This window comes from Amblyomma mixtum, chromosome 3 (assembly GCF_055824585.1).
Source record: "Amblyomma mixtum isolate Tamu chromosome 3, ASM5582458v1, whole genome shotgun sequence".
NCBI classification, from domain to species: Eukaryota; Metazoa; Arthropoda; class Arachnida; order Ixodida; family Ixodidae; genus Amblyomma; species Amblyomma mixtum.
Window position 1 is genome coordinate 355,163,599 of NC_143014.1, and position 8,594 is coordinate 355,172,192.

An 8,594-nucleotide genomic window follows, 5' to 3' on the forward strand; every position below is an offset into this window, starting at 1 on the left:
AAGTTCCGATCTTTAATTTGATAAACGTGATAATTTAAAGCAAAAACGTATGCTAGAGCCGTCGTTATAGAATACCCAAAAAGCACAGCAGGATAACAAAACAATTTGCGACATCAAAAAAACCTAGCCACCTTAGCTTCGCGGCTTCAGGAAGCAGAGCCGTTTGTTCGCTTATTATTTTTTTTTAAATTTAACATACATCTACATTTTCTTTTCCGTCTGCTGCTTCTTCACGCAGTAAATGCGCGGCCGCCGCGGTGGCTCAGCGGTTATGGTGCTCGGCTGCTGTCCCGAAAGACGCGGGTTCGATCCCGGCCGCGGCGGCTAGAATTTCTTTGGAGGAGAAATTCTAGAGGCCCGTGTACTGTGCGATGTCAGTGCACGTTAAAGAACCCCAGGTGGTCGAAATTTCCGGAGCCCTCCACTACGGCGTCTCTCATAGCCTTAGTTGCTTTGGGACGTTAAACCACATAAACCAAACCAAACCAGTAAATGCGCAGCAAGTTGTTCACGTCAACTGTTTATTTGCGATAAAACCAAAATCCCGATTTACTCACATCGTTTATCTCTCAAAATGCGCCACGCAATAATTTGTGACCTAGTGGAAAAAGCGATTTATTTGTTTTTTTCTAGGGTGAGCATCCTGTGGGTGAGGCATTGTGTTCCAGATTGTGTAATACGATTCAGCGTTTCGTGCAGCATAAACTTATTAGTTAAGTTGAGCCTATATCTTGAGACACGAATTTGAACCGGCAACCCACAATCGGGGGCTGTGGTATGCGAGGTATGCGAGAGATATGCGAGGCAGTACGTTAATTAGTGCATTATTATACCATTCCTCGAATCTAAATTTCATTTTCTTGATTGTGGCACCTGTTTCTCTCTTTCTTTTTTTCTTTGCATACCATAATTACAAAAGACGCCGCTTTTCAAAATTCGTTACCTTCGTGAATGAATCTGACCTCTGCTCACTTTCGCGCAATCAATTACATCGCACTTTTTATTGTAATTTCGCGTCAGAGTTCAACGCTAGCGCTGTTGTTGGTGTTAAAAAATAAATAAATAAACAAGTCCGAATATTGAAAAAAAAACGGATTGAGAGAAATAACCACATATATTCCCAGGGACATCCTTTGGTGTGCCGCGGAGCGGCACTGCCAATACAGGGAAAACAGCGGACAAGTAGGGCCATCGTTGCGGGTGTAATGAGGCGGCACTGCCAATATGGGAACGACAGCGGAAATTTAGGGCCATCGTTGGAGGTGTAACTAAGCGGCATTGCCAATATGGGGAAAACATCGGACAAGTAGGGCCAATGTTGGAAATGGCACATTGTGGCAGTGCCAACATGGGGACAATGAAGGCAACATTGGTCCTGTATAGGGCCACACATATCCAACAGGCTCCCAATATTGGGCCAACGGTTTGTGCTGCCCTTTTAACATCAGCGGAATATCCGCATCTGAAATATCCCTGGAGCAGGAAAATTTGTCAATCTCGGCAGCTAGAAGTATCTCTGACGAGGTTGCGCTGCCGTATCCCCCCTCAAAATTTCTGTCTGCACAGATCTGGTTTGGCGTTATATCCCCTCTGTGTATTTTGCCGTGACCCTGAATCTATCGATCATTTTTGGCTCCATTGTCGTCGTTTCACATCTTTGAGAAGAAGACTGCTGGAGTTGCCCTTAAAGCAACTTGGCCTTAGTTTGAGCAGCCCACACTTGCTATCATTTGGCGCCACCACGCTTGGGTTCAGCCACAGGTCTCTTGGTGACGCTGTTCAGAATTTCTTGCTGGAATCTCATCGACTGCCTTGCTAAAGCTTTCAGTATTTTCTTCTTTATGCTTCATTATTTTTCAAATTAATCTCTCTTCTCTCTCTCTCATATATATATATATATATATATATATATATATATATATATATATATATATATATATATATATATAAGCAAACAAGGGAAGGGGAATGCGGGGCTCGTTATAAATATGAGAGAAGCCAACAGCCACACAAGCCAACAGACACAGGCGATTTTTTTATCAATTTATTTATTTATTTGTAGTGTTAATCAGTTTAGAATATAACTGAATATGTTATCGCTTAAAAGCAGAAGAAAAAACAACCACATGCCGCCGGTAGGATCCGAACCCACGACCTCCGAATTACTCGTCCGGTGCTCTACCTCTGAGCTACAGTGACGGCTGTCAAATCTTCTGCTTTCGGGGGTATTTACGTTTACAAATAACCTAACCTTCAGAGTGTTCTTCAGCTAGGTTAGGTTATTTGTAAACGTAAATACCACCGAAAGCAGAAGATCGGACAGCCGTCGTCGTAGCTCAGAGGTAGAGCACTGGACGCGTAATTCGGAGGTCGTGGGTTCGAATCCCACCGGCGGCATGTGGTTTTTTCTTCTGCTTTTCTATTCAATTAGCTTTAAGCGATAACATATTCAGTTATATTCGAAACTGATCAACATAACAAAAGAATAAATAAATTTTAAAGAAATCCCCTTTGTCCGTTGGATTCTGTGGCTGTTGCCTTCTCTCATATTTATAACGAGCCCCTCATCCCCTTCAATTGTTTGCTTAACTGATTAGCGAGGGCCTCGGTTCTGGCAGCCTTGACGCCATAGGAAGCATCAGAGCGTTCTCACACAGCTTCCACCTTCGCCGTTCGGTGACGTTATACGTCACACCAGCGGTAACTCAAGACGTTCTACGTCCGCCGCTTACGAACGTGGGTAGCGCTGATGAACACTCTGAAGGTTAGGTTATTTGTAAACGTAAATAGCACCGAAAGCAGAAGATTTGACAGCCGTCGCCGTAGCTCAGAGGTAGAGCACCGGACGCGTAATTCGGAGGTCGTGGGTTCGGATCCCACCGGCGGCATGTGGTTGTTTTTTCTTCTGCTTTTCTATTCAATTAGCTTTAAGCGATAGCGTTTCTGTGGCTGTTGGCTTCTCTTATATACCAGGTGTCCCAGCTAAATGTAACCAAGCTTTAAAAAAAACGGGGTGTCCTAGCCGTCTCAAACCAAATGAGGGTTGTTTAGAGTCGCGGGACCTAGTCTGCAGTATTTTTTTCGTTCTTCAAGGCTGACTAATCAGTTAAGCTTAATTAACAAACTTTTTAATTATTGACTTGATGAACAAAGTGTCAATGGAAAAGTTGTAGATCGCTTTGAGAAACAGCTTACTGAGACATTTGCAGCGAAGTAGTATTTACGTAAAGTAATTTTTTTACCGGCCTTTAACCATAACCCGCACAATAAGAAAAAGCGTTCTCATGACAACTGTGCCACTTCAACGTCCCAAGACGCGCCTTAAACAACAAAATCCATTTATTTCTTAAGTCCTCTCCTCGATGAGACTTTGGGTGCACATTGGGACAGAGAAGTGAGCGAGCAGCTGGTCACGTGACAACTTTCTTTTAAGGCCAATAAATGAAGCTACGTAAATCGTAACTTGACGGAAACTGCACTACCAGCGGTTTTTCGAGGTGGTCTAAAACTTTTGGATCGACACTTTCTTTCTCAAGTTAATAATTAAAAAGTTAGCTAATTAAACTGAACTAATTAATTAACTTTGAAGAGCGAAAAAAATACGAAAGACTAGGCCACGCGACTATGAACAACCCTGAGGTGGTTTCACTGGACTAGGACACTTCGCCTTTTTTAAAAGTTTGGTTATATTTAGCTGGGACACCCGGCATATATATATATATATATATATATATATATATATATATATATATATATATATATATATATATATATATATATATATATATATATATATATATATATATATATTATTCCTTATGATTATTATTTTTTCCCCTCTCTCTGCCCTTCTCGTGGTAGACTCCCCCGGTGTTGCTCTCCCGTGTGCTTTTATTTTGCCTTTACTATGTACAGGTGAATACCAACCTTTACGTCTCGATTCTTGGCCGATCCCCCAGTGTGGGTACGTGCCTCCCTGTCACAGGCTACAACAACAAGCTCGCCTAGAACGTTCGGTCACCCCGTACTCGCTCGAGGTTCGGCTGGGACTCGTCTTGAACACCCCCTATAGGAATTCAGCCATATCTCTGCCTGGAGCTTATGGTGGCCCACCAGTTGAAGTACCTGGGCACTGCCATAACCTCCGTGTCTGCGGTAAGTTTCACAAAGTAGAAATTGTTTACGCACCGGCTCCACCAAGCATATGCTGTTTGCTGCGAATGCGAGATCATTGTGGGAAAGCAATGTTCTGTACGCTTCATTCTGCGCAGGACATCGTGGGACATCAGCCGGCGGCGATGCCTGTCACCGCCACGTGGGTTGCGTCGCCGACCCGCTGCCTTCGATCGCGCTGCTCGTCTGCCGTTCCCAGCTCGGCAAGGGCACGAGTGGTAAGCACGCCTTTCCAGCAACTTGTCTCTTCTAAACGTGGCCGTAGCAAAAAATAAACGATGCAACGAATGATACGCTGACATCATAACAGGAGCCTACCACACTGCTTTGAGCTCCGCAGGAGTTATTGAGGGAACATTGGAAAGTATAGGCTCAAGCAATGCCAGACGCTCTGGCTCTGTGAGGTGCGCCAAATATGCTGATTTGTGTTGCGTGCACCGTTGTTTGCGAATTCTCTGACACCCGTGACATTCAGGAGGAGTGGAGGTAGTAGACTCAGACTCAAAAGGATCATGGCCATCTCAAATCGTCACTTTCCGTGCTGAAACCGGTAGCACAAATCTTAGCATAGCGATAGGGCAGAAACGCAGAATGTTACTGCGGTTGCAAGCTGTTTGCAGTGCTAGCGGACAGAGTTGTGATTTACTCGGTTTAAGACTGCCGCAACTGAATAATTATTAATCAAATATTTGATACACTTGAATGAGGAGTGAATAATTCTCTGAAGTATGCCGACCTATTTCAAGAACAATGTGCTTGCGCATATTAGAGAAATACAACGTCTTTTCTTAAAACTAAAGAAAACCGGAATGCTGTGTGCATACACAACCGACGTTGACACTTCCTGATGCTAGTGGCGCAGCTGTTATTGTAAATTATCTACACCCTCTATGCGTGAACATGATGACGTGACCGCAGGCAGCACTTCTTATCGTTGAACTGCTGTGCGAAGATGATTGTTACAATTATTTGCCGAAAGAGCGGGAGTGCCTTTAATTTTGACCGGCCTACTTCAGTATTAAGCATACAGTTTTTGTGTACCTGCATTTGGGATATAACGTGCGAAAATCTAACTTGCGAACCTGTGCCTTCTCATGAAAGTGAAAAATTACCACGAGACCAACCTTCATTATTAGTGAGCTTTACGCTAGGCGCTCTTATTCCCGCACCGCCTTTAACTAAGCGCTCAGAACAAAGAACCCATCCCCTGTGACTCTTCGTGGTATCGCATGGCGCTCTGACGCAGCAGGACGTGGTAAACCTCTGGTGCCCAAGAGATGAAATGGCGGCGAAGTAGCATCGATGCAACCTTAAACTGGCTCCCGCTAAACGAGAGCGAATTAGTCCGAGACAAAACACCGTCCGATCGTCACCATGAACACTCAAGATGAAAACGTTCGTGCATAAAATTCTCGCAGCGATAAATTCTTTTAGTCCCTTTAAGGTGCACAGTGCAGATGGGAAAGCGAATGCACTACGTGTGCAGTCTGAGAGCCAGCATTAAACCCTGCACCTCACCGTTTATATCTCTAAGTCGTATTACTCCTCAATATTCTTATTCTCTCACATCAAGACCAGCCTGTGATAGCAATTTCGGCTCAAGCTGAAAGGAGTCAAACAGCAGAACAAGAAACTTGACCTGGGCATAGATTTGCACATTGAAAACCTTCGCAAGGGGTCCGTAAGGCAGTAGAGCAGTATCGGTGCTTGAATATTAGAGGTTTTTATTCTTGCTGAGACCTACTGTAGTGTACATGAATATCGGTTTATAGGACGCCGGCTGCGCACGCGCAGTGGAAGCGGCGCGGCCAGGCGGGGGTACGGCGTGTGCGCAGGGAGCACCCTGTGATCAGGTGCAGGATAAGTCACTAAGTCTCTGTGTACAAGTCTCTATAACCATGAGGTCCACTGAGAGCAAACATACGCACGCTTGCTTAAACACGAAGAAGCCGGAAGGTCGCCTCAGAATTAAACGAACCTTGGTCCATGGCTTTGCAAGTATTATCGCCGTGGACCGGTGCCTTCGAGAGCTGTTGGTCCTCAACGCGGAGTTCACGCCCTTCAAAGAGGAACGGACGCGAGCTGCAGATGCCGACTGCGGGGACATATTCCTCAGGGGCTTTCAGGCCGAGTGCTTCCGCACTGACTGGCTGCCATACCCGCATGTGTCCAGTGATGGTACTCAATGCACGCAGCCACCGCCGCACAGCGCGAAAACCGAGAGAGTGATTGTAATCAATAACAGCAGAACGGCTGACAATTCGCTACACAATGACGCGTCCCCCTTTTTAAAGTTTTCGCTACGTAAAGAAATTAACACATATCCCTTAATAAAACAAGTTAAATTTTCTCCTCTTCCTAAATGAAATTCTTGGTAATGCGGGTTTAAGCTCGAAACTGCTTGATCTTCTATTCCAAATCCGCTTCCGCGTCTTATCCCACCGAGTGAACTCGGGCGCGTTTGCTTGAGTTCAACGCCTCAAGGAAGCGGGTTTACGTGTGTCGGTGGTGATTGCATTGGAGGTTTGCCAGGTGAAGAATTTGTGGAGTTAAGCAGAGGGACACAGGGCTAATAGCTTGATTTAAACACAAGAGGATTCTGAGCAAGTTTTGTTACCATGGGAACTCGAGCTGCACGCTCTGAGCATTCATCGAACCTCCGAGTTATTGTCCTGAGTGGTCAATTTCGCCATTAAGTCGAATCAAAGGTCCCGGCTCCAGCCTTCTTTTTTATCTCACCTCCATAAAGAGGAGGAGTCAACCAGCGCATGGGATGCCTTTTAGCCAGCTTTGGGGCGGCTTGCTGCTCTGCCACCAGCGGCGCGACAGGTAGCGATCGGCGAATGCAAAGAGTCCACGTGTACCGTATTTTCCGGTGTATAAGACGCACCCTTGTATAGGATGCACCTGCCGTATATGCAAGCTGTCACTGAAAAAGTTCCTATATAAGACGCACCCGTGTATAAGACGCACCCCAGTTTACCCAGTTAGGCTAGTGAGGCTTAATTAAACACGCTTGCGCGACTATCGCGAAATGCACCGTACCTGTGAGCAATTCTTAAGCAACTCTTAACTGCCTTCTTGATCATCCTTTTGACGTTCAGCACAAACTGGAATGCCCGGCCGACTGTCGTGCCCAAGTGGCCCGCTCTGCAGAGTCACTATTTACCTGTGTGAGCATGACAGCATCTGATCATTGTCGGCGGTGACAGACGTACACACGTACAGCACAGAAACTCGTTCGTGGCAATAGGGGGAAGACAGCAAGGCATGAAAGTGTCGAGACGCGATTAGCCAGAAACCTGAACACAGCACAGAGTAGCAAAAAGCCAATGCGAATTGCTGCCAGCCATGACAGAACCAATTATTTCACTCGATACGCAAGGTCACAACCTTTCTACCGCAGAGAGCAGTTTTAGGTTTCCACATCTAGTAACTTATGTAACCTGTCGGGATGCACGCAAACAAGTGGATGCAAAATATGTAATACACGTTATCAACTCCATAAACGCTGCCCCCACATTTTGCGATGATTAGACGCTAATCACCAAGGTAGAGAGCGCAGAATTCATGAGTGCTTCCGGAATTCTTTTGCTTCACATGCAGTTCGCTACGGGATGCTTCATTCCGCTGCATGGTCTTTCTCTTGCAATACCGGTTGGCCGAGCGATACTCATAAACAGTGCCGCTGAAATCAAAAGCAACAGAGTGGTGCTTTTTCACGAGCTACTCAGTTTAGATGGTTCTTTTGCTCTGCCCAACATTCAATCGAATATGAACTATCACTATTTCGACCGTATCTTGTAGCTGCTGGTGTTTTTATGCACGTCGTATTAACGTTAGTCCGTTATACCTCTTCATAGGTTGTACATAGTGCATTTCAAATGTATACACCGTGAGTGTTCAAAGGCTGAGGGGAAAATTTGTATTTTGGTGCAACGCAATTTTCTTTTTTTGGTAGGATATGATAAGCGAACTATCGCGCAAACGAAAATATTTTACACTATAGTCCGTGCTTTACAGGTAAAATGCCAGGCACGAGATTTACTTTGCAACGTATCCCATTATCTCTCCTTTTTGTTAACTGCACTGCTCTAGCTGGTATTCATTTAACTTTGAACAACTCTGCTCAGAGAAGTCCTGGTCGACTTCGAATTCTTCGAACACACTACTCGGCACATTCTCATGCCACCTAAATGCACCTGCTAGCCTGGTCACTTAGACACACCATTCTCCTTGAGAAAAACAAACAGGCCAGTTCATAGCAAGCGAGCGGCAATTGTGAAGCCTTGTCTTAAAACTAAACGAGAATACCGTGCCCAGCTGGAGAGCATGTTACACATTTTATTGGCCAGGCCATGGTCTCTGTCTTCACGTGAGGCCGACTTCCCGCTTCCAGAGAGAGAAAAAGGGAAAGAATC